General features: G+C 39.8%; 1 long non-coding RNA gene across 2 annotated transcripts in view; it reads left to right on the forward strand.

Moving 5' to 3' along the window:
- Positions 1-23,766, forward strand: part of LOC107497769 — a 39,637-nt gene extending 15,871 nt beyond the window's left edge. For both annotated transcript variants that reach the window (XR_001593882.2, XR_001593881.2), the window contains exon 2: positions 18,270-23,766. This is a non-coding gene — a long non-coding RNA (uncharacterized LOC107497769). The remainder of the gene's footprint in view (positions 1-18,269) is intronic.
- Positions 23,767-24,327: the final 561 nt, after the last annotated feature.

Here is a 24,327-nt window from a genome sequence, read left to right on the forward strand (position 1 = left end):
ATTCAGAACTGAAGTATATAACATAAAACAAGAAGAACCAGAGGCAAAACCCACAAAATAAAGAAAACAGAAACATAAGGACAAGGAAGCAGTGGAAACACCGAGCTACTAGAAAGCAAAAGATAAAATGGCTATCAGAAGACCTCATATTTCAATAATCACCCCTAATGTAAATGGAGTGCATTCACCAATGCATGGAGTTGCAGAATGGATCAAAAAACAAACTCAACCTTATGCTGCCGCCAGGAGACACATCTCAGCAACAAAGACAAATATAGACTCAATGTGAAAGGGTGGAAAATGATATTCCAAGCAAATGGTGTTTGGAGAAAAGCAGGAGTAGCAGTACTAATGTTGGACAAAATAGACTTCAAAATAAAAAAGGGAAAGAAAGATACTGAAGCACACTTCATAATGATAAAGGGAATCTTGCACCAAGAAGACATAACACTTATTAATACCTATGCTCCCAATCAGGGAGCCCCAAAATATGTAAAGCAATTACTAACAAAAATAAAGAAATAGACCAAAACATTGTCATAGTAAGGGACCTAAATACCCCACTGTCGGATATGGACAGATCATCCAAACAGAAAATCAGTAAGGAAATAATATCTTTAAATGACACATCAGACCACTCGGACATAATTGACATTTACAGAGCCTTCTGTCCCCAAACAGCTGCTTATACATTCTTCTGTAGTGCACATGGAACATTCTCAAGAATTGACCACATACTGGAACACAGAGATAGCCTCAACAAATATAAGAGGATCAAAATAATATCAACCATATTCTCCTATCATAATTCTTTGAAACTTGAGATCAACTGCAAAAAGAAATCAGGAAGAACCACAAATACATGGAGCTTAAACAACATGCTACTGAAGAATAACTGGGTCAGAGAAGAAATAAAGAGAGATCAAGAGATACATAGAGACGAATGATAATGATAGTACAACATATCGAAACTTTTGGGACATGGCAAAAGTGGTCATAAGAGGAAAATTCATATCGTTACAGGCCTATCTCCAAAAACAAGAATGAGCCCAAATAAACAATCTGATGCGCCATCTTAGAAAACTAGAAAAGGAAGAACAAATGAAGCCTAAAGTCAGCAGAAGGAAAGAAATAATCAAAATTAGAGCAGAAATAAATGACATTAAGAACAACAACCAAACAATGGAAAAATAAATGCAACGAAGAGCTGATTCTTTGAGAAGGTTAATAACATTGATAAACCCCTGGCTAGACCCACTAAAGTAAAAAGAGAAAGGACACAAATAAACAAAATCAGCGATGATAGAGGGGGAAATTACAACTGCCATCGCAGAAATACAAAGCATCATACAAGAATACTATGAAAAAGTCCATAACACCAAATTTAATAACCTAGAAGAAATGGACCAGTACTTAGACTTAATCAAGAAGAACTGGGAAATCTAAATAGACTGATCAGCAGTATAGAAATTGAAACAATCATCAAAAACCTACCCAAAAGTAAAAGTCCAGGACCAGATGACTTCACCAGCAAATTCTAACAAACATTCAAAGAAGATTTAATACCTATTCTCCTCAAACTCTTCCAAAAAATCAAAGAGGAGGTGATGCTTCTCAACCCATTTATGAAGCCAACATTACCCTGATACCAAAACCTGGTAAAGATAACACAAAAATGAAAACTACACACCAATATCTCTCATGAACACAGATACAAAAATCCTAAATAAGATACTAGTGAATGGAATACCGCAACATATCAAAAAAGATTATACACCACGATCAAGTGGGCTTCATCTCAGGGGCACAGGTATGGTTCAACATACGCAAATCGATTACTGTGATACACCACATAAACAAATTAAAAAATAAGAATCATGTGATCATATCAATAGATGCGGAAAAAGCCTTTGATAAGAAACAGCATCCATTTATAATGAAAACACTTAACAAAATCGGTATAGAAGGAAATTACCTTAACATAATAAAGGCCATGTATGACAGACCCTCAGCCAACATGATGCTTAATGGTGAAAAACTAAAAGCCTTCCCTCTAACATCAGGAACAAGGCAAGGTTCTCCACTATCGCCACTGTTATTCAATGTAACATTGGAGGTCCTAGCAAGTGCAATTAGGCAAAATAAAGATATAAAAGGCATCCAGATAGGAAACAAAGAAGTCAAAATGTCACCGTTTGCGATGACATGATTCTCTACGTTAAAACCCTAAAGACTCCACAAGAACACTACTACAAACAATAAGCAAATACAGTTAAGTCTCTGGATACAAAATCAATGTGCAAAAATCCATAGCCTTTCTATACTCTAATAATGAAGTGTCAGAAAAAGAAGCAGAAAAAATAATTCCTTTTGCAATTGCAATGAAAAGAATAGAATACCTAGGAATAAATTTAAAGAAACAAGTGAAGGACCCATATAATTAAAACTATAAGACCCTATTAAAAGAAATCAAAGATTTCTTGAATTGGAAGAATCAACATAGTTAAAATGACCATATTACCTAAAGATTTATACAGATTTAAGGCAATCGCCATCAAAATCCCATCAGCATTTTGTAAAGAAATAGAAAAAAAATTATCATGGAAGCACAAAAGACCTTGAATTGCCAAAGCCATCCTGAGAAAAAAGAACGAGGCTGGAGGCATCACTTTGCCCAACTTCAAATTATACTACAAAGTGACAGTAGTCAAACAGCATTGTATTGGCAGCAAAACAAACAAATGGACTAGTGGAACAGAATTGAGAGTCCAGAAATAAACCTATATTTTTATGGGAAAATAATTTTTGAAAAAATAATTTTTCGAGAAAGGAAAAACTCTTTAATAAATAGTGCTGGGAAAACTGGAAAGCCACCTGGAAAAGAATAAAACTAGACTATTGTCTATCATCACACAAAAATTAACTCAACATGGATTAAGGACCTGAATAAGACCTGAAACAATAAAATGTATAGAAGAAAACACAGGAACTAAGCTCAAGAACCTTGAACTTAAAGAGGACTTTATGAATTTGACCTCAAAGGCAAGGGAAGTAAAAGCAAAAATAAATGAATAAGACCACATCAAACTAATAAGCTTCTGCACAACAAAAGAAACCATCAACAAGGTAAAGAGATAATCATCCAGTTGGGAAAATATGTTTGCAAACAATGCCTCCAATAAGGGCCTAAAATCCAAAATATACAAAGAACTCATACAGCTCAATAACAACAATAAAAAAAAAAAATACAATCAAAAAGTAGTCAGAAGACCTGGACAGACACTTTTCCCTAGAAGACATACAAATGACCAACAAATATATGAAAAGATGTTCAACATTGCTACCAGTTAGGGAAATACAAATCAAAACCACAATGAGATAGCATCTTATACCTGTTAGAAGAGCTATAATCAACAAGACAAGTCATAACAAATGTTGGAAAGGATGCCGAGGAAAAGGAACCCTCATACACTGCTGGTGGGTCTGCAAATTGGTACTGCCACTATGGAAAACTGTATGGAAGTTCCTCAAAAAACTAAGAATTGATCTACCATATGATCCAGCAATCCCCCTCCTGGGTATTTACCCAAAAGACTTGAAAACTAATATCCGAAAGATATTTGCACACTGATGTTCATAGAAGCACTATTCACAATGGCCAGGACATGGAAGCAACTGAAGTGTCCTACGATAGATGATTGGCTAAAGAAGCTGTAGTACATATACTCAATGAAATATTACTCAGCCATAAGAAGAGATGAAATACTGCCAGTAGCAACAACATGGATGGACCTCGACTTAATCATGCTAAGTGAAATAAGCCAGACAGAAAAAGTTGAAAATCACATGAGATCACTTATATGTGGAATATAAACCTAAAAGCAACAAATGAACAGGACAAACAGACTCATGTACATAAACTATAGACATAAACTATAAGTTACCAGACGACTATAGACTAGTGGTTACTCGTGGGGTGAGGAATGAGGGGGGGAGGTAGACAGGGTAAAGGGGGTCAAATATATGGTAGCTGAAGGAAACTGGACTTTCGGTGGTAAACACACAATAAAATATACAGATGTCAAATGATAATGTACACCTCACAATTATATAATTGTATTAACCAATGTTACCCCAATAAACAATTAAAAATTTAAAAAGAAAAAACAATGGTGAAAGGAAATTCTCTTTAATAAATGGTGCTGGGAAAACTGGAAAGCCATATGCAAAAAAATGAAAACAGACTGTTGTCTATCACCACACACAAAAATTAACTAAAATGGATTAAGGACCTGATCATAATCCCAGAAACAATAAATCACATAGAATAAAATATAGGTACTAGACTCATGCACCTTGGACTTAAAGAAGACTTTATGAATTTGGCCTCAAAGGCAAGGGAAGTAAAAGCAAAAATAAATGAGTGAGACTATATCAAACTAAAAAGCTCTGCACAGCAAAAGGAGCTGTCAACAAGACGAAGAGGCAACCATCTGAAAGGGAGAATATCCAAATTAGTGCAGGCATAATATCCAAAATATACAAAGAATTCATACACCTTAATAGCAGCAACAACAAAACTCAAGCAATCCAATTTAAAAAAATGAGCAGAGCACCTAAACAGACACTTCTCCTAAGAAAACATATAAATGGTCAACAGACACATGGAAGGTGCTCAAATTTCACTAGCTATTAGGGAAATGCAAATCACAACCACACTGAGATCTATCATCTTGCACCTATTAGTTGGCTATTGTAAACAGGACAAGTAATAATAAGTGTTTGAAAGGATGTAGAGAAAAAGGAACCCTCATATACTGCTGGTGGGACTGCAAATTGGTACAGCCACTATACAAAACAGTATGGTGTTTCCTTAAAAAACTAAGAATTAAACTACCATATGATCCAGTGATCCCTCTTCTGAGTATTTACCCAAAAAACCTGAAAATATTTATTAGAAAAGATATACGCACCTTGATGTTAATAGCATTATTCATGGTGACTGGGACATGGAAGCAACCGAAGTGTCCTATGATAGATGATTGGATAAAGAAGATGTGGTACATATATACAATGGAATATTACTTAGCTATAAGAAGAGACGAAATACTGTCATTTGCGACAACATGCATGGATCTTGAGATAATCATGCTAAGTGAAATAAGTCAGACAGAAAAGTTGAAACCCACATGCTATCATATAAAGCAGCAAACAAACATGATAAACAAACAGACTCGTGGACACATACAGTGGGCTACTGTTTACCAGAGGGAAGGCAGAGGGGGGTGATAAGTAGGGGTAAAAGGGGTCAAATATGTGTTGACGGAAAGAAATCTAACTATGAGTGGTGAACACACAATGCAATATATATACAACATACTGTTGAAGTCACTTGAAATGTCTTGGATTTTGTTGATCGATGTCATGCCATTAATTTTTAATTTTTTCGTCTGGCTTTATTGAAATATAATAGACAATTAGTTGTTCGTATTTGCATTGTACAATTCAATGAGTTTTTTAAAATTATAGTTGGCATACAATAATATACCAGTTTCAGTTGTATAACATAGTGATCAGAGATCCACATTATTTGAAAAGTGATCACCCACTAAATCTAGTATCTATCTTCAGACTTACATATTTATTACATATTTATCTTCCCCCCTACATATTTATTAACCATCTTTCCCATGATACACTCTACATCTCCATGTCAAGTTTGCAACTATCCATCTGCACCTCTTAACACCTTTGCCTTTTTTTTACCATCCCTCCAACCCCCCTCCCATCTAGTACCCTTCTAAATATTCTCTGTATCTATGAGTTTATTTCCATGTTTGTTGTTATTATTGATTTTGTTCTTTAGATTCCACATGTACGTGAAATCATGTGATATCTGTCTTTCTCAATCTGACCCATTTCATTCAGCGCAATACCCTCTAGGTCCATCAAGGCAATATTCTTTTCCATCCCCTTCCTTTAAGTCTCTGTGTATATTTTAATCCAAAGTAAGTCTCTCGTAGGCAGCATATGCAGGGGTCTTGTTTTGTTATCCATTCAGCCACTCTCTCTTTTGGTTGGAGCACTTAATTCTTTTCGATTTGAGGTACTTGTTGAAAGGAATGTAGTTGTTACCATTCTTTATTCCTGTTTTTGATACATGTTTTTTCTTCCTAAAGAAGTTCCTCCAACATTTGCTATAATACTGGCTTAACGGTGATGAATCCTTTAGCTTATTTTTGCCTGGGAAGCTCTTTATCTGTCCTTCAATTCTAAATGATAGCTTTGCTGGAGAAAGTATTCTTGGTTGTAGATCCTGGGTTTTCATCACATCGAATATTTTGTGCAAAGCCCTTCTGTCCTGCATAGTTTATTTTGAGAAATCAGCTGCCAGTCTTATGGGTGCTCCCTTGTAGGTAACTATCTGCTTATCTCTTGCTGCTTTTAAGATTCTCTCTTTGTATTTAACCTTTGGCATTTTAATTATGATGTGTCTTGGTGTTGGCCTCTTTGGGTTCCTCTTTCTTGGGACTCTCTGAGCTTCCTGGGGTTATACGTCTATTTCCTTCACCAAGTTAGGGAAGTTTCCATCATTATTTCTTCAAATAGCTCTTCAAAGTCTTGTTTTTCTCCACGTACCCCTATGACATGGATGTTTTTACATTTAATAGTGTCTCATAGTCTCCTTAAATTATTATTATAGTCTTTGCATCTTTTTTTCTTGCCATTCTGATTGAGTGCCCTTGGCTTTACCATCCTCTGTCAGTGGTTCAATACGCACTCTGTTGATTCTATCTAATATACTCTTCAATTCAAATACTGTTCTTCATTTATGACTGTTTCTCTTTTATAATTTCCATTTCCATTTTTTTTATCTCTTTGTTAAAGTTCTCACTGAATTTACCTATATTTCCCCTAAGTTCTTCGAGTATCTTTATAACCAGTGTTTTGAACTCTGCATTTGTTAGATTGCTTGATTCCATTATTTCTGAATCTCTGTTCTGTTTCTTTATATGGTTTCTGCTTCTTTGTCTTCACATTTTGACTGCCTTTCTGTGTCTGTTTCTATGTACTAAGCAAAGCTCCTAAGTCTCCTGGTCTTATTAGTGCAGTTTTGTGTAGTAGGTGTCTAGTGACACAGTTCTGAGAGGGGTTCAGCTGTGAGCCAAGTTTAGCTCCAACCTATGCCCTTTTGATACCACCAGTTAAGATTCAGCAAGAAATCCACAGATACTGTGCTTATAGTTGCCTCAAGAAACCACACCAGAAACCGAGACCAGCTGCCACCAGTGTGAGTCTTGGCGATGCTCAGCAAGGAGCACCTGACTTGCTGAGGATATACTTGGATGTGGCTTGGATGGGGCCACGAGCTGGAGTTGGCGGCATTACAGGAAATCCTCCGGGCTGAGCAATAGCTTTTATTGAATTTTATGATGTCTCTGCTATGGAGTGTGCACACTGGGAGGGGGAGGGCTCAACAGAGGAACAATGGATACTGCTGGTACTTCTGCTGGGGAAAGAGTCTCATCACAGCCCTCATTTCGACAACTCAGTGTCGTACTGTAAGTCCCTGCACAGCCATACCAGCGCTGGTGCTCAGAGTGAGCAAGTCCATCACCACAGAAGTTCGCTCGCGGATATGGCCTCTTTAAGAGGTGTATGCCGCTGCCGCTGCTGCAGCCTCCATCCCACTCAGCTGCTCGGATATGGGCAGCCTTGCGTCCTCACCCTGTCCTATCTTCTACCATTGCAGAGTGATTTTTCAGGTTTCTACCTAGTTGTATGGCTTGTTCTTCTAGTCCCAGGCAATTTTCCTTACTGTTTGCTCCATGTTTCTGTCACAAGTTTGATTTGGTTGCCAGAGAGATGAATAGAGTCTCTATTTTGTATGCCATTCCCTCACCCCACCTCCATTCGCCTCTTTATTTCTGTTCTAATAAGGTTTTTTTTTTTCTTTTTCTTGGGTTTTATCTTGTCCTTTCATTTGGACCTTATTCCTCTCTTTCCTCATCTTGCTTGTCTCTCTGGGTTGTCTCTATGGACTAGGTGAAAACAGCCACCTCTCTCAGTCTTGAAGGAGTGGCCTCATATAGGTGATGAAGCTTGTTCAACCTTGCCCTAGCTCTTGGTTCTCTCTTGAACCTTCGTGATTGTCTAAGCAGCCTGATGTATTTCTGAGAGTTCTCCATTGTTGTGCTAAGCCCTGTCAGTGTTCCAAAGCAAGGGATCTTAATCAGCACCTACTTTCAGGTTGATTAGAAGCCAGAGCTTCAGACAGCAGCTTTTTAAACATGCAGTATGTATCGCTCTATAGAACTGTAGTTGTGACCTCTGTTGGCCTCTAAAACAGGTGATTTGGAGGTATACCCTGTGACGGTCACAAAAATAGGGGCTCCAAATGACTATATCAACTTCTTTCTGGGATGTACTGGTAAACTGTAATGAAGCCAAAGGAGAGCACAAAATGGTCTTCCCTGGCCTACATTCCTTGAGAGCTCCTCCATAGCCTTTAGACGTGTGGTAACTTGAAACCTGCCCTCAAGCTGATGCTCCAGAGCAATAGTATTTTTTTTTCAATAGGAAGATTGGGGTGTGTTTCAGTCTGCTGTCTATACCATGCCCTGGGGTTGGTAGCCTGCCCCAAGTTGTCTCTTTGATTGTTTTAGTACTCTGGGGCCCAGCAATGCAGTCCCCTATGGTCACCAGAGCCAGGTGCCCTCAAGAGACTGTGCATGTGCTCTAGTTTCAGTGGGGCCACAGAGGTGCCCAGGGCTGAGGCAGACCCACTGGCTGCAGTATTGGCAATGGGGGAGCTCAGAGATAGGGCTACTCCACTGGCTAATGTGAAATATTCTGGTAAAATTTGTACTAAATACTAGCACTTAGTCCACAGATTTTATGTAGTAATAACAAGGCATCCTATATGCCAGTTACACTTATGCAAGAATGGGAAGGTAGTCTAAACATGCAGAGTGACAGGAAGAGAAACTTGTGATCAGCATTCGGAAAGTACCAAGGTATTATTTCAGCATTGCTTTCCCTGGAGTATGACCGTGATAAAAGGAAAAGGCAATATAGGACTCTGACTTTATCAGAGGTAATGTTGAATAAATGCCAATTATTAATCACAGCTCCTGAGAATACCTACTGTTGGCTATTCTGTCACACTGCTAGTAGAAGCATAACTTGATTTAACCACCCCAGAAGGCAATTTTACAACATATATCAAAAGATATAAATATTCATGCCTTTGAGACAGAAGTTTTATTTCTAGGAATTTATACTAAAAATGTGTAGACACATCTTTTGTGATATCTTCCCAGTCCATGCCCTACTTCCCTGGACCCTGGAAGAAGAACTCAGTGTCAGAATCCTTGAAGAGGAGAGATAGTCAAGAGGTACAGGAAAAGAGGAGTTAAACAAAGAGGATTTACAGATTATTCACATCTCTGCTTCAAACAAAGAGCTATGATAGAGCATTTTTATAAGGAGAAATCAGAAAGGACCTAGCCTACTCAAAAACAAGGTACATACCTCCATAGACCAAAGATGGAATAGAAAACCACGGTAGTGATCAGGGATAAAGTCAAGACCCTTCCAGACTCTGGATCCCAATGTGGCCACAAAAAGCAAAAGAAGGAAACAGGGATTGTGGAGAAGATTCTGGCCCCTGCCACTGCTCTATCCTTCATTCTGAAGAAGTCTCTTTCTGCAGAGAAAATGTAGCAGCCAATCTACAGGGACAGACCACTTATGTAAGAGAGATAAGGTGGAAGTATTAAGTTGCCATTTCTGGAGTCGATAAGTAGTAAAGGAGTAAGATTGAGTGTGCCCCTGAAGTGAAAAGTAGGTATCTCATCATGAACATATGGAATAAGAATATACGTGAGAAAAAGAGATGTAAGTATGGAATATAGGTCATGTAAGACAAATAGCCTAGTCACATTAGTTATATGACACACATAGCAGTTTCTTAGAATGAATTAGAAATTGCTATCAGAACCTACTGTGTATCTTTTATACTTTATTTAATATGAATATGAATTATAAATCCTCTCTCTTATACATATAGAAACAGAGATGAGTGAAAATGAATGTCCTCCAAATGAACTGAAATGGCAATTTCTGGCGATTTTACAATTCTCATGAACCAGTTCCTCTTTAGGTTGGCTACACAAGACTGTGGGGTTTGTACAGTAATACTGGGTTCTTATATTAAGTTGCACTTTTATACTTAAGCATGTTTGAGTGGATTTTTATCCTTTATGACTAAAGGAGCCTTGGCTGAACCAAGAAATAATGGATCTAAACCCATATTTTATATTTAAGGATGTTTGCTGAGGAACTACATGTTTAATGATGAAGAACTGGAGACAAGATAAAAGCGTCAAATAGGGAAGGGTTAAGTAAGTGATGGAATGGCATACAGCCATTAAAAAGTATATTTTTAGAGACATTAAAGACTGGGCACACGCATATTACATGTTATTTAAGAGAGAGTAGTGTTAAATTTTCCCTAGTCATCTCTTTCTCTAATGTCCTCCATCCTCTGAGATTTAAATTTAAGTCTCAGTTTTTGCCATTTCCCTTGATTTTCTTAAAATACAACTCATATAAACATTTGTTTAGATGGGACTTTATTAAACATGAGAGGGTATAATGGTAAGGAGTTTGCATCATAAGCTTGCAGGTCACAATATGGCAAGCGATGTAACCTAAATTTTAGACAGTCCCATACTTAAAAGATTCAGGAATTCTTAATGCTGGATACTTTTCACTGTCATTGCTCTTTCATGTCTCAGCCTCTTCCTATCTTGATGGAGCCTTTCTCCTTCCCACCAGGCTCCTTATCTTTCCGCTGCTCCTGGCTTCTTCACTCTTCTCTAATGTGCCTACATTGCCCAGGGAATCTCAAAATCCTTGTTATGCAAAGCAATCTCATTTTGTCATTCTGCTTTCCATATTACGTTCTGGGGCTCATCACATCACAATTAAAATTCAGAAGCATGGTGGCATGAGGTATCTACCCTGAACTCTCCCCTTGAAATTTCAGCAAACGAAACAACTACAATCCAACAGGTAACAGATTAACACTTAGCCTAGTACACAAAATGTCTGAGAGATCTGTGCATCAGAATATCTGAAGGTGAGACAAACCAGAGAGAAAGAGAAGGAAAGGGAGGGGAGTGGAGATGGGGCTGGAAATCAGGACCGGGATGGGGAGTTATGTGGTTGTCCTCAACCTTTAAAGGGCAGAGACCGAATTCGGAGGGAGTGACAGCTGTTTCTCAGCAACTGCCATTACCAAGCAGAAAGCCGAGTCACTGATACTGGCTACCTCTCCCCATCATCCCAGAGTGCACCCCCCTATACCCTCCCAGAGCTAGCATTGAACCCCGGGAGAAACTATAGCAACCAGAACTGAAACACACTACATACAGCTGGTCCCAGTGACACAGGTGTATGTATAGAATCAAAGCAGCTGAAGCTTGAAGGTCAGCATTACCAAAAGGAAAACAGCCACATACACCGCCGTCTTCTCTCAATTCATCCTACCTTCACCTAGTCAGGCTGATTCTGAAGGAAGCAGCAGAGCACGGTATTTGACTTTGGGGGCAGGACTGGGACTTCAGGGCCTTTTCAGAGGTTTGGACCTCCATCAATCACCCTTCACATTTTCCCATCAGGTGGAGCCCTGGACCAAGGTGACCTGGTCACAGAGGAGACACACACTTTCCCTTATTCTCTGGGGCATGTTTAACCTCAAAGCAGCGATCTAGGAGCCTTGAGCAATACAGAAGACTTGGGTGCCACCTACTGGGAATCAAAAGAAAAATCTGTTCTTATCAACAGGCTAAAGAGATCATTTTGATATGTTTGTATTTTCATTCTCACTTGTTTCTGTGTATCTCTTGATCTCTCCTTTTATCTCTCCCATGACGTAGTCATTCTTTGGTAGCATGTTGCTTAATCTCCACATAGTTGTGGTTTTTCCTGCTTTCTTTTTGCAGTTGATCTCCATTTGCAAAGCTTTTCGTTTGGAGAATATGCTAAGTATGATTTCAATCTTAAAGTTTTTGAGGCTAGTTTTGTGTTTCAACATAGGGTCTATCCTTGAGAATGTTTCACGTGCACTAGAGAAGGATGTATAAGGAGCTGTTTTCTGATGGGTGGCTCTGTAAATATCAATTATGTCCAATTGATCTAATGTGTCATTTAAGGTTAATATTTCCTTATTGATTTTCTGTTTGGATGATCTATTCATAGCTGACAATGGGGTATTTAGGTCTTCTACTATACTTATTTTTGTCAGTTTCTTCCTTTAGTTCTGTTAGTAGTTGCTTTATATATTTTGGTACTCCTTGATTGGGAATCTCGATATTAATAAGTGTTATGTCTTTGTGATGTACGGTTCCCTTTATCATTCTGAAGTGTTGATCTTTGTCTCTTATTGCCTTTTTTATCTTGAAGTGTGTTTCATCAAATATAAGTATGGCTATGCTGCTTTCCTCTGAATGCCATTTGCTTGGAGTATTGTTTTCCACCTTTTCACTTTGAGTCTACATTTGTTCTTGCAGCTGAGACATGTCTTTTGAAGGCAGCATATGGTTAGGATATCTTTTTTGATCCAATTTGCTACTCTATTTCTTTTTATTGGTGAGTTCCGCCCATTTAACTTTTCTCTTTCAATAGTTTGAATATTTTATTCCACTCCCTCCTAGCTTGCAAAGTCTCTGCTGAAAAGTCTGATAATAATCTAACGAGTTTTCCTTTACAGGTTATCATCTTTTCTCTGGCTGCTTTAAGAATTCTTTCTTTGTCATTCATTTTTGACAGTTTTAATATAATGTGTCTTGGAGAAGTCCTTTTTGAATTGAGACAGTTAGGTATTCTCTTTGCTTGTTGGATTCAAGGATCCTGCTCTTTGTGTAGATTTGGGAAATCTTGTCGACTGTTTTAATATGCTCTGTGTTCCCTTCTCCCTCTTAGTATAACTATTATTCTTATATTGCTTATTCTGATGGTGTCAGATAGTTCTTATAGAGTTCTTTTATTTTTTTTTTTCACTCTCAAGTCTCTCTTCTGTGTCATTTCCAGATTTCTGACTTCATTATCACTAATTCTTTCCTTCATCTGCTGAGCTCTATTTTCTAAGCTCACTATTTCATTCTTCATTTCTTTTAATCAGTTCTCCATTTCCAGAACTCCTATTTGGTTCATTTTTAGAGTTTCAATCTCCTTGGTTCATTCATTTTGTTTCTAAGTTTATTAAACTGTTGATCAGATATTTTTGCATCTTGTTGAGTTATTTACTTATTTATATTTATATTTTTTAGCATTATTTTCCCCCAGTTTTTATTAAAATATAATAGATAATTAGTTTCTCATATTTACATTGTACAATTCCATGAGTTTCTTTTCAGTTATAGTTGGCACACAATAATATATTCGTTTCAGTTGTACGGCATAATGATTAGAGAGCTATATAACTCACAAATGATCACACCACTAAATTTAGTACACTTCTCCTCCTTACATATTTATTACAACATTATTAACTATTTTTCCTAAGCTACACTTTATCTCTCCATGTTTATATTGTATCTATCCATTTGTACCTCTTAATCCCTTTGCTCTTTTTCACCATACTCCCAAACCCCTTCCATCTAATAGTCCTCAAAATATTCTCTGTATCTATGAGTTTATTTCCATGTTTGTTGTTATTATTGATTTTGTTCTTTAGATTCCACATGTACGTGAAATCATGTGATATCTGTCTTTCTCAATCTGACCCATTTCATTCAGTGCAATACCCTCTAGGTCCATCAAGGCAATATTCTTTTCCATCCCCTTCCTTTAAGTCTCTGTGTATATTTTAATCCAAAGTAAGTCTCTCGTAGGCAGCATATGCAGGGGTCTTGTTTTGTTATCCATTCAGCCACTCTCTCTTTTGGTTGGAGCACTTAATTCTTTTCGATTTGAGGTACTTGTTGAAAGGAATGTAGTTGTTACCATTCTTTATTCCTGTTTTTGATACATGTTTTTTCTTCCTAAAGAAGTTCCTCCAACATTTGCTATAATACTGGCTTAACGGTGATGAATCCTTTAGCTTATTTTTGCCTGGGAAGCTCTTTATCTGTCCTTCAATTCTAAATGATAGCTTTGCTGGAGAAAGTATTCTTGGTTGTAGATCCTGGGTTTTCATCACATCGAATATTTTGTGCAAAGCCCTTCTGTCCTGCATAGTTTATTTTGAGAAATCAGCTGCCAGTCTTATGGGTGCTCCCTTGTAGGTAACTATCTGCTTATCTCTTGCTGCTTTTAAGATTCTCTCTTTGTATTTAACCTTTGGCATTTTAATTATGATGTGTCTTGGTGTTGGCCTCTTTGGGTTCCTCTTTCTTGGGACTCTCTGAGCTTCCTGGGGTTATACGTCTATTTCCTTCACCAAGTTAGGGAAGTTTCCATCATTATTTCTTCAAATAGCTCTTCAAAGTCTTGTTTTTCTCCACGTACCCCTATGACATGGATGTTTTTACATTTAATAGTGTCTCATAGTCTCCTTAAATTATTATTATAGTCTTTGCATCTTTTTTTCTTGCCATTCTGATTGAGTGCCCTTGGCTTTACCATCCTCTGTCAGTGGTTCAATACGCACTCTGTTGATTCTATCTAATATACTCTTCAATTCAAATACTGTTCTTCATTTATGACTGTTTCTCTTTTATAATTTCCATTTCCATTTTTTTTATCTCTTTGTTAAAGTTCTCACTGAATTTACCTATATTTCCCCTAAGTTCTTCGAGTATCTTTATAACCAGTGTTTTGAACTCTGCATTTGTTAGATTGCTTGATTCCATTATTTCTGAATCTCTGTTCTGTTTCCTTATATGGTTTCTGCTTCTTTGTCTTCACATTTTGACTGCCTTTCTGTGTCTGTTTCTATGTACTAAGCAAAGCTCCTAAGTCTCCTGGTCTTATTAGTGCAGTTTTGTGTAGTAGGTGTCTAGTGACACAGTTCTGAGAGGGGTTCAGCTGTGAGCCAAGTTTAGCTCCAACCTATGCCCTTTTGATACCACCAGTTAAGATTCAGCAAGAAATCCACAGATACTGTGCTTATAGTTGCCTCAAGAAACCACACCAGAAACCGAGACCAGCTGCCACCAGTGTGAGTCTTGGTGATGCTCAGCAAGGAGCACCCCACTCACCTAGGATACACCTAGGTGTGGCTTGAGTGGGGCATTGAGTTGGGTGAGGTGGAGTTTTAGGGAATTCCTGGGAAGAGTGACTGCTATTATCCAGTTTGATGACATCACAGCTATGGTGGCACTGTGTCCACACATTGGGAGGGGAGAGGAACAATGGATACTGCAGGCACTTCTGTCTGGAAGAAATCCTCAACTCTGGCCCTCACTCTGACAACTTAGTGTCCCTCTGTTAGTCCCTGGTGCCCCCCTGTGCAGCCAATATGGCACTGGTGTTCAGGACGAGCAGGTCCATCATCATGAAAGTCCACTCACAGACACAGCTCCTTTAAGAAGTGTCTCTTGCTGTCACTGCTGTAGACTCTGTCCCACTTAGCTGCTTGGGACTGGGAAGCCTTATATCCTCACCCCATCCTACCTCCTCCCATTGCAGGGTGATTTCTTATTTCTCTACCTCTTTGTAGAGCTTGGTCATCTAGATACCAGGAGACTTTCCTTGCTGTTTGCTCTGTGTTTCTGTGACAACTTTGATTTGGTCACAAGAGGGATGAACAAAGCCTCTATCATCTACACCATTTTTTTTTCTCTGCCATTCATAGTATTCTTTAATGATCCTTTGTATTTCTGTGGTGTTAGTTGAATCTCTCTTCTTTCACTTCTGATTTTATTTATTTGTGTTCTCTTTATTGTTTGATGAGTTTTGCTAGAGGCTTTTCAATTTTATTTATTCTCTCAATGAACCAGCTCTTAGTTTCATTGACCTTTCTAAAATTATTTTTCCATTTTATATTTCATTTATTTCCACTCTGGTATTTATTATTTCCTTCCTTCTACTTTTGGTTTTGTTCGTTTTTCTCTTTTAGTTCCTTTAGGTCTAAATTTAGATTGTTTATTTGGGATGTTTTTCCTATTTTTAAGGTAGGCCTGTATTATCTCAATAGATGTTGAAAAAGCATTTGACAAAATTCAACATCCATTAATGATAAAAACTCTCAACAAAGTGAATATAGAAGGAACTTACCTCCACTTGATAAAGGCTATATATAACGAGCCCACATAGCTAACATCATACTAAAACATGAAAAACAAAACTTTTTTTTCTAAGGTAAGGAACAATACTTGTGCACTGCTGATGAAATTGCAAATTGATGCAGCCACTATGGAAAACAGTATGGGTGTTCCCCAAAATATCAAAAATAGAACTATTTTATGACCCAGCAGTTGCACTTCTGGGTATTTACCTGAAGAAAACCAAAATAATAATTTGAAAAAATATATGCCCCTCTATGTTCACTGCAGTGCTATTTATAATAACCAGGATATGTAAGCAACCCAAGTGCCCATTAATAGACAACTGGATAAAGAAGAGGGGGTACATATATATAACAGAATATTATCCAGCCATAAAAATGAAATCTTACATTTTGCAATGACACGAATGAGCCTAGAAGTTATTATGCGAAATGAAATAAATCAGGTGGAGAAAGACATATACTATATGACTTCACTTATCTGTGGGATCTAAAGAACAGAATAAATCAACAAACAATGAAAACAGACTCATGAATACAGAGAACAAACTGGCAATTGTCAGATGGGAGGGGGGTTGGGCTATGGGTGAAAAAGTTGAAGGGATTAAGAAGTACAAATTGGCAGTTACAAAATTGCCATGGGGATGGCAATTACAGATTAAGGAATATAGTTGATAATATCGTAATAACCATGTATAGTCCCAGGTAGGTAGTAGACTAATACGGGGGATCATTTCATAATTATATCAATTTCTAACCACTATGCTGTTCTCCTAAAACTAATATAAAATAATATTAAGTGTCAACTCTAATTGAAAAATAAAATATATATAAATAAAACTTGATTTAATTTTTTAAAAAAGAATAAAAAGAAATCGTTTATCTATATGGACCTGAGGGAGGTGCAAAAAATAATAATTGGGTATTGAACCCATTCAACATGAGGCATAATGGACAAAAGAGAGCATGGGGGAGAAAGAGGAGGGTGAGACACAGACAGAGATGGAAAGACAGAGACAGAATCTTAGAGAAATAGAGAACAAGACAGCTAGACAGGGAGAATCAGAAACAGAATCACAAAGACAGCACGATTGGTAGCAGTGGAGGAAAGAGGAAGATGAAAAGAGAGGATACAGTAGTAAGCTTGTCCTGCTTTTGGAAAACCAGCATTGTCTCTTCAATTGAGAGTATTTAATTTGGATACCATGAATATAACCAAGGAATAAATAATTATTTTATTATTGATTGCAGACATAGTATTCTTTAGAATATTTGGAGGTGAAGCATTATTCTTTGTATACTATTGTGCTTTTGAATTACAAATATCACCGCTAGGGCCAGGCAGCCAAAATGGAGTCTTCTTTTGTTTGATTGTTTGTTTGTTTGTCTGTTTGTTTGTTCTGTTTTGAATTGCTTTGTTAGATCTCAATTATGTTGACACGAATTACATGAAAATCCATTCTTCTTACACTGAGATTTGGTTTCAAAAACAAGGAACAAGACATCTAAAGCAGAGTCAGTTGCAATCCACAGGCTCTTTAGATGAAGGAAAATTCTGTGGACAAGAATAGTCTCAAGTCTGGGTTCAAGATTAGCACACAACATTCCAGATGTATTTCCTGAAAGGATCTTTTTGAGACAGAAACATCTCTGCTGGTGGTTGCCAAAAGTTTCACATACTTACTTAGAGAGGAATCAACGGCATTTGGTTCTGACCTCTATATTAGTCTCCATATGGACACCTTGTGCCTATTTGGTAGGTGTGCTATTTCTCAGTTAGGAAGGCTTTGAATCTTCTTGTCCTTAAAAGGGTAGAAGTGCAGAGACTTATCATTCATCAACTTGAGATTTTTATCCAAAAGCTAGTTAGCATTGGTAGATAAGTACATGAGACAACTCAGTGAAAGTAAAGGTGGTGAGGGAAAAAATCACACACACACACACACACACACACACACCATAACCATACCTGTTTCTGCTTTGACTGTGCCATTGCCCTAAAATTCCTCTTTTCTCTCTTGCGATCCCCTAGAATGCTTCCCAAAAGAATCCGGAAGAAAGTGGACATCCATATCTCCATTACAACACTATATGCTCATGTAAGCCTTTGAAAAGAACAGACTCCCTGGCATTGCTACCAGGGAAGGACTGGCTAGATAAAAATGCATTCCAGAATGCAGAATTTGGGTAAGTTGTCAATGTGGGGCACATGATTTGTCCAATATGAAAGTGTTATTTACTCCTAAGATAATGCTGGAAAACCATGGGCTCTTTTGGACTTTCCTACTGATACAGGACAAAGGCATAGTAGGAAAAGCCCTAGCCTTTCAAGTGAGACTCTGTCCAGAGGGAGAATTTTTAAATAAAATTGGTTGTAGTACATGCCTGTGGGAACAGTGTGAGGACAAAAGTCAGAAAATGTGAAAGTTACCATCTAGTTTGAGAAAATACTGCCTTCCATGCTTCTTAAACTTAGCAGTAAGTGCTGTAATTTTGGCCCAGAGATCTCTGTTATGAGTGCGGGTACTATCTCATATGTGGTCACATGCTTATCAGCATCTTGGGCCTCAGTGCCCTGGGGCCAGTACAGACCCTGACAACAATTCGCTACTCTCCTCCCTCATTCAGGAAAACCTCATCTACTCAGGTCTTTGACCATATACTGCTTTGGAGATGGAGGCACAGTCACCTCTGATTGAAAACTGTTGTTCTTTAGTAGATATGAAGGAGGCAGTTTTATGGACATGCATTATGAAGCACATTCATAGGTATATTGAGGCAAAGTCTCTAGAAGACTCTCATTTGAATTCAAAAACATAAACTCTGCTTCAACTTCATGATATAATGCTGTGTTTTTATTTATGTTCTCCACAGGGGGAGAGAAAACTCAAGCAGATCAGGAGAGCTCTTTTCTGATCAAGAATTTACAGGAGCTCCAGTGGCTCAATCAGTTAGTGCACAGTACTTATACAAACTTTATAAGTAGAGGATTGAGCCTACACCCAGGTGTTTTTCATCTGGACTCACCATCTGCATATGTCTGGATTTTCTTTCATGAGAGTCAGGACTTAAGGCATATTAAGTGGATACATGGAATGGACACATGCGTTTCAACCAGTGCCTAATAAGAATATCTGAATGGGTAAGAGAGGTAGTGGACAGCATGTGGAAGGCAGCTGTTCTAGTTAATCAATGTGGGATCCACAGCAAGGGAGTATGGATATGTGGAATAGAAAGGGAGTGGGCTGCCTGGAGGCAGAAGGAGGTGGAAGGACCCTGGGAGTGGACCAGAATCATGTTAGAAGGAATATGGAATGAGGCGTCTGGAAAAAGAGTGGTGCTGGGGAGATAGGGGAAGACACAGCAGAAGAAAGAAGGAGGGGAGAATACTGGGCCTAGCCCTAATTAATTCGATGGACAACCATCTTGATTAATTGAGAGCTAGTCTTGCCTCTAAGGAGCACTGATTGGGCAACTCACTTCTGCCAATCCAGGGCCCAGGGTAGCTGAAGCCTTATCCAGAGGCCCCTTCCCACCCAGAGCTCTCCTCTGGGATTTCCAAGTGCCCTAGGCCTGGCAGCGACTAGTTTTCAGAAGAGTCTAGGGAGGACAGAGTAGAGGACAGGGAGGACAGAGAAGAAGCTCCAGGGGTGCAGCAGGAGGGAGGAACAAGTGGTTCATGTTCACTTCTGAATCACTCAAGAGGCCTGTGGAAAGAGCGTGAATATCGGTAACCCAGAAGCTCAGGAAAGGAGTGGGAATGGAAGCACCCCTGCCTACTGCCCCGCAGACCTTTAGAGGTTTATGCAGGTGCCATTTCCTAGGGTGGGAGCAGGGCGATGACTACTAGACCTCTCAATTCCAGGCCCTTTCCAGGCATGGCACCCAGGGCGTTCAACATAGCAGGGGGCAATTCTTGTCGTGGGCCTTCTCTGAGATGTGGTTACTTCATACCTACTGCCATGCTGACTAGTGGGTGGTGATAACTGCCTTGACCGGACCATGGGCACTGGCCTCATTTCACTGTGAGTGTGCCATTGGTGTGTCCTGAACTGAAAATGTCACGCCAGGTCTGTTGCGTCCATATGAGGCCCTATCAATAGCTGACCCCTGCTGGAGTGGCCTTGAGTGCGTCTCACCACCTCGTCCCCAGCCTCAGCCTAGGGTGGACCAGAGGGACTGGCTTTCTACTCTGCACAGGCCTCAGTGGTCCTGTAGTCCCAAGGAGCAGCAAGGCTCAGGACATCTGTCCTGTCTCATGCCAGGGTGTCAGCCATTAGCTGCTGGCATGTTAATTGGCCAGCTTCCACTGCCATGCATTAAACTCTTTGGCCTCCCTAATCATGGTCTCATCTGCATTCTATTTGCACAAATGCCATAAGCTGTCTCCTTTGGGCTGGTGGCAGGGTCAGACACCAGTGTTTAGGCTGGAGACAGGAAGTCTCTGGACAGCCCTAGAAATTTTGGAGCTGCATTCTGCCTGGATCTCAGGCCTATGTCACTTAGGAGTTCCTAAACTCTGCCATACATTTTGTTACTGGCTCTTTTAAGCAGTTCTCCCCCTCATCAAGGGAAGGGAACTATGTCATATCACAAGGGACAGGGCCCTTATGATTTCGCTCCCATGTGCACTTGAAAAAGAGAGCAAGACACTGACAAACAAACAAACAAACAAGCAAACCAAAGCCAATTCAGAGTCTCAGACATGGGACTGGTGTGGATCAGAAACTAAGGGCAGTAGAGAGAGAACATGTATGTAAAGGGGCTCAGCATTTGGGAGATAGGGACATACCAGGCAGCAGGTGCTGAGCACCCCACACAGGTGACAGATGTTGGAGTAGAAGGCAGCTTCCCTGACATGTTGGTAAACCACGTAGCCCCACTAGGTTTCACTGAGTCCAATGGACTGATCGTGACAGGTTTGGAGGTGTCAAACTCTAGTCTGGTATTCTTCTGATGATGGACTTCTGGACACACTGTGACGTTGTTTGGATTAGCTGGGATCATTTTCCATTCTGTCACAGAGCCACCTAGCAGAGACTATTGGAGTCACCTGCGGCTGTTTGAAACGAAGCGGCAGTCCCAGTGCCTCAGTGTTTCCTGAGACCATGTCCATCACTTTGCTTTTGTGTTTTGAAAACAAGAAGGACTCTTGAGAAGTCGTCTTCTGCAGAGCTGGAAGAGGGACAGGGTATTCCGTGCTGGAATAGGGCAGTGAGAAATAGGGAAATGAAAAAAAAGCCTGGGACACTGATAACAGAGGGACACGCAGGATGCTTTCTCAATATGTTTAGAAAAGTTCAACCCTGAGGAACAATGAACAACCTTGTTGAGAACAAAGGGTACTTGGGAGTCATTTGTTTTGTTGGCTTCGGGCTAAACAAAGTCTCCAGGAGACCCTGGCGGATGCCATGCCAACTTTCTCAGATTCCTGCCCTGTCAAGGTGATTCCCTCTCTCTAAAACTCTGTTATGATTGCTCCCCAGAAACAATTCAGATCCTTTAAGGGACAGTACAGAATGTGAGACCTTCCCCGAGACAAACAAAACTCAATGGATCATTGAGTCAATTCTTTTCAGATATCGAATGAAAATGGAGGTGGGCAAGGGAGAAAGGTGCCTGAGAATCAATTGCTGGCTGCTGGGTGTGGCAAAGACTCTGGGCCCACTGCTGAGTTCTCTGAAATTCACACATGATGTGTCCACTCACTGAAATGCAGGTCACCTCTCACACCTTTTTACAAGGTGACAAGAAATTCCACATGTGAAGTTGAAGGGGAAGGTGAAGTTCATGGTCACCTTTGAAATAAGGAGAGGTTCCTTACTGACTACTGAGGAAAACATCTGAGAGATGCCATAGCTAGTCCCCTCCTCAGTTGTCTGGGATCTGGTATACGCTCTGGCCTCAGGAGGTCTATGCCTCACTTGGTCCCCGATGACGAGCAATGACAGGAGGTTCTGGTCCTGACCTGGATGGTGGCCTGAGCAATCTTAGGGCAACCCAATGGTTGTGGGGAGACAGTTCATGAAGCTCCATCTAATTAATCTGGGTTTGTTGTGGGGGGTGAGGATCTTATTAGGGTCATTTCTTTGCTTTACTCTCACAAAGTGGATGCACAACGTACCCACAACATTAAAGAAACCTAAATTACATAGAACGTTTATAGAAATGTTTAAGCAGGACAACACAAGGCCACTCACATACTTTCACAAGTCTGGATATCATACTACCATATCTTAGTTTTACACACACTTAGACATAGATAAAGACACACACACACACACACACACACACACACACACACACACACACACACACACATGCACACTGTAAATTCCCAGCCAGAAACCTACTTGAACTCAGTACTTTAGAGAGTGACTAAGATAGAACAGGTCCATAACACTCCAAACCGGCTGAGACAGTGAGGAAGCTGTGGCTGTATCCCTTTAATACTGACACATAAAGAACCCTGAAGTCAAGGAGGCCTCTCAGCTGGTTCTTGGGGCCTCCAGAGGCCTTTCCCTTTGATGCCATTCACAACTAGGCCTAGCTCAGTCTCCAAAGCCTTGTGACTTCCTGGCCTCTGGAGGAAAGGGAATGTGCCTGATAGCATGGCTGGCAGCAGGGACATGGGGTATCACATTCTGATGTGCTGGTCAGTCCTAATAACATATGATCCAAACCTCTGCCCCCAGGACCAAGTCTCTTGCTTCCCCAGCTTAGCTGCACAGTGATCTTGACAGCAGCCAAGGTCCCAGGAGCAGGTGCTTACTGGTGGACCAAAGGACTGCTGTGGGCAAACAGACTGTCCAGGGTAAGTGTGTGGAAGGGAAGAATAGGCTGCTGTGTTGGAATAGGTAGGTAAGGATCACTGATGTGTAGAGGGGTAAGGAAGTTGGCCAATTGGGAGGAGGAAGGGTGGTAGAACTAACCAGGTGTATAACATTGCCCTAAAATTGGTCTTTATTTGAAAGGAGAAGGTAAAAACTATAAATAGAACCATCTTCAGATTAGGCTTAGTAGACATTTTCTCTGCCTAGAAGATCAGCGGGAGAAAGCTGAGATCTCCTACCTCCTCTGATGTTCATGTCTTTCTATTTCTGTCCTAGATCTGGTTTCAGAACTGAAGATTTAGCACCAAAGGCAGAGCTAAAGTGAACTCCTCCATACCTTGGCATAAGGCCATAATCCCAAGCCTCACCTATATCCACTGGATCAAAGCAACCTATTGACTATTCTCAGCAGCTCTCATCACTTTCCTCCCTTTGATCTCCTTGACACCTTTCAACTATTTGCTGTATCGGCAGTTCCTCTGTTTCTTCCACATTCTTTGCTCCTTGAATTCAATTTGTCAGCCATGTGGGCTAATTACTGGAAACATCTTGATCCAGGACATTCAGGATGTTCAGGGAAGAGAGGACTCTCATACTCCTTAGACACTTATGAACCATTTGTCAACAGGACAAACTCTAAGAGGGGGTCTCTCAATTATTCATAGTCCTCTCTAGCCCCCACACCAAAAAAAAAAAGAACCAGGAACACAACGTGAACACCGGAACAACAGAACTGCCTTTTTAAGACTCCCCTATGCAACGGTGTGGCAAAAGGCCACAAGTTTTCATGGCCAAAACAGAGACATGGAAACGGGCAATTCTTCAGACTGCACACATGGGAACACTCTATGAAGAAATTTCCTGGTGCTTAGAAAAATTACCATCAAACCCAGAACTTCAGGGCAAGGCATAAGCATTACTAAATAAGCATCCCCAGGAAGAGGCTCCTCCAGGTCTACTGGAAATAACCCTCAGTGTGGAAAACTCTGACATGCTGTAAAGATGACCAGGGTCTCATCTCTAGGAGGACAAAGGCATCATTCTCCCCACCTTGATTCAGACCTCTTCCTGGGATGCAGATCCAGAGTGACAGAAAAGAAGATTAAGGAACACTCATCAGGTTCTAGAGCAAGAGAAAGATAAGAAGCAGCAGCCATCACTTTGAACCCCAAAAGGATCATTTCCAATCTGTCCAGTGGGCAGCACATATTGCCTCAATAATTGTTGCCAAACCCTACAGGGCCTCTGATGAACCAT

This window comes from Rousettus aegyptiacus, unplaced genomic scaffold, assembly GCF_014176215.1.
Source record: "Rousettus aegyptiacus isolate mRouAeg1 unplaced genomic scaffold, mRouAeg1.p scaffold_m13_p_10, whole genome shotgun sequence".
Classification (NCBI taxonomy): domain Eukaryota; kingdom Metazoa; phylum Chordata; class Mammalia; order Chiroptera; family Pteropodidae; genus Rousettus; species Rousettus aegyptiacus.